Source organism: Myxocyprinus asiaticus, chromosome 46 (assembly GCF_019703515.2).
Source record: "Myxocyprinus asiaticus isolate MX2 ecotype Aquarium Trade chromosome 46, UBuf_Myxa_2, whole genome shotgun sequence".
In the NCBI taxonomy this organism is placed as follows: Eukaryota; Metazoa; Chordata; class Actinopteri; order Cypriniformes; family Catostomidae; genus Myxocyprinus; species Myxocyprinus asiaticus.
Genome location: NC_059389.1, coordinates 3,515,911 through 3,519,218, shown reverse-complemented (window position 1 = coordinate 3,519,218; position 3,308 = coordinate 3,515,911).

Here is a 3,308-nt window from a genome sequence, read left to right as displayed (position 1 = left end):
AAAAAAAAATGTTGTCATTTTGTGGTCCCAAAATCTAATGATTCACTACAACAGCACTCTGTTGATGTTGCTTTTTTAAGCTTCTAACATTTTTTTTCAACAGATTTGAATTGTAAAGTCAGCAAGGATAGTTTCACTGCATTACATAAACACATTTACATCTAGTGCCAGCTTGGCACTGCTTTCCTCTTTAGGTCAGCGAGGCACGTGTCTGTGTCACAAATATAAAGTTATCCTCATCTGTGCATGCAAGAAAGAGAAGTCATCAAATTGGAATCCCCTGCTGACACCCTCGGTTCTCCTCACTTTCCAATTTCTCATATCAGACTTTCAGAACTGTGTGTTTCTTTCTCTGATGCTCCACTGACCTCTTATCCAGGTGTGTGTGATATCTGATCACACCTGTGCCAGCGTGTGAGAGGTGTCATCACAGGTGGGCACAGACCAAAAAAATGGAGAGGAGGATTTACGAGAAATGCAGGAGTTGATTTGAAGTCCTTCACTAGGTAAAGAACACTTGTTAATGTCTTTAACCTCTTCAACTCTGGTGCATTTTTTGCTGCTGTCTACAATTTTTCACACTCAAATTTAAAAACTCATCATTTCCACATACTGTGAACTAAATGCCAAACTTGGTCTCAAGTCCCCCCAAATACAAAAAAGACTCAAATTATTCATAAAGAATATTGTATATGTTTACAATCTTATGATGAAAAGAATTTACTTTTTTTTTTTTTTTTGTCCTAACTTTGTAAGCATGTAATTCTGGTTCTGTTCACCCCGTCTCCCTCCGAATAGTCTTAATTTATTCCACTAGATGGCAGCAAGTACAAACGTCTATCTGATTGAGGTCAGGGCTTTGTGATGGCCACTCCAATACCTTGACTTTGTTGTCCTTAAGCCATTTTGGCACAACTTTGGAGGTATGCTTGGGGTCATTGTCCATTTGGAAGACCCATTTGCGACCGAGCTTTAACTTCCTGGCTGATGTCTTGAGATGTTGCTTCAATATATCCACATAATTTTCCTTCCTCATGATGCCATCTATTTTGTGAAGTGCACCAGTCCCTCCTGCAGCAAAGCACCCCCACAACATGATGCTGCCACCCCCAAGCTTCACGGTTGGGATGGTGTTCTTCGGCTTGCAAGCCTCACCCTTTTTCCTCCAAACATAACAATGGTCATTATGGCCAAAAAGTTCACTTTTTGTTTCATTAGACCAGAGGACTTTTCTCCAAAAAGTAAGATCTTTGTCCCCATGTGCACTTGCAAACTGTAGTCTGGCTTTTTTATAGTGGTTTTGGAGCAGCTGCTTCTTCCTTGCTGAGCAGCCTTTCAGGTTATGTCAATATAGGACTCGTTTTACTGTGGATATAGATACTTGTCTACCTGTTTCCTCCAGCATCTTCTCAAGGTCCTTTGCTGTTGTTCTGGGACTGATTTGCACTTTTCGCACCAAACTACGTTCATCTCTAGGAGACAGAATGCGTCTCCTTCCTGAGCGGTATGATGGCTGCGTGGTTCCATGGTGTTTATACTTGTGTACTATTGTTTGTACAGACGAATGTGGTTCATCCATCATGAGTAATGTTTGTTGGAAAAATTACTCATGTCATACACAAAGTAGATGTCCTAAACAACTTGCCAAAACTATAGTTTGCTAATATAAAATCTGTGCAGTGGTTAAAAAATGAGTTTTAATGACTTCAACCTAAGTGTACATAAACTTCTGACTTTTACGAACAAAAAAACAAAACAATTAAGAATATGAAATAAGAATAAAAAGTAATAAAATAATAATAAAAAAAAAATAAAAATGATTAAAATGAATAATAAGAAAAAGAATATTAAATTGTTAACACTATCCGTAACTGTTGTTAACCTTCCCTGATTAAACAGAGAATAACCAAAAATTGTTTACACACACATTGAGAAAAAGTTATGTAAAAATAAAATAAAAATGATAAAATAGAATAATTAAAATGAAAGAAAGACAAAAGCAGAATTATTCAGTGAAATCAATAAGTGCAGCACAATGCTCAGTCAGTAAATGCACATCTGGATTTGAATGTGGCTACTGTTGGAGCACATCTGACCTCTTCTGGAAGCTGGTTCCAGCTGCGGGCGGCATAATAGCTAAACGCTGTCTCAACATGTTTTGAGTGAACCCTCTGTATGTCTAACTGACTTGATCCTAATGATCTGAGAGGTCTGTTAGATTTATATTCAACAAGCTTATCTGAAATGTATTTATGTCCTAGGCTATTGAGCGATTTATAAATGAGTAATAGTACTTTAAAATCAATTCTAAATGTAACTGGAAGACAGTGTAAAGACCTGGAGGACTGGAGTAATACGCTCAGATTTTGTGGTTCGGATGAGAATCCTGGCAGCAGCATTCTGAATGAGCTTCAGGTGTCTAATGGTCTTTTTGGGAAGGCCGGTTAGGATCCATTGCAGTAGTCCACCCTACTGGTGATGAATGCATGAACAAGTTTCTCTAAGTCTTGACTGGATACAAAACATCTAATTCTGGCTATATTTTTTAGATGATAGTAGGCTGATTTAGTTATTGCTGTGATGTGACTACTGAAACTAATGTCTGACTCCAAAATGACACCAAGATTTCTTACCTGATGTTTTGTCTTTAGGCCTTTAGAGTCAAGGTATGTATTCACCTTTGGAATTTCACCTTTGTTGCCAAATACAATGGCCTCTGTCTTGTCATTGTTTAACTAAAGGTAGGTTTGGCACATCCAACTGTTAATTTCATCAATGCGCTGGCACAGAGAGTCTATGGGGCTGTAGTCATTTGGTAATAGGGCTAGATAGATCTGGGTATCGTCTGCATAGCTATGGTACGCAATTTGGTTCTTTTTCATAATTTGGCCTAGTGGGAGCATATACAGGTTGAACAGAAGCGGTGCAAGAATTGAGCCTTGTGGGCATGTCATGGATGTCCATTCAGATTCATAGTTGCCTATGTTCACATAGTAACCCCTCCCTTCTAGATATGACCTGATCCAGCTGAGGACCGTCCCAGAGAGCCCTACCCAGTTTTCCAATCTGTCTAAGAGAATGTTGTGGTCAACAGTGTCAAAAGCAGCACTGACATCTAATAATACCAGCACTGATATTTTGCCTGAATAAGTATTTAGCCGAATATCATTAAGGCTCTTTACGAGTGCCATCTCTGTGCTATGATGCTGTCGGAAACCAGACTGTAAATTGTCCAAGTAGCCGTTCGAGATTAAGAATTTGTTCAGCTGATTGAAAACAAGCTTTTCAATGTATTTGCCTATGAAAGG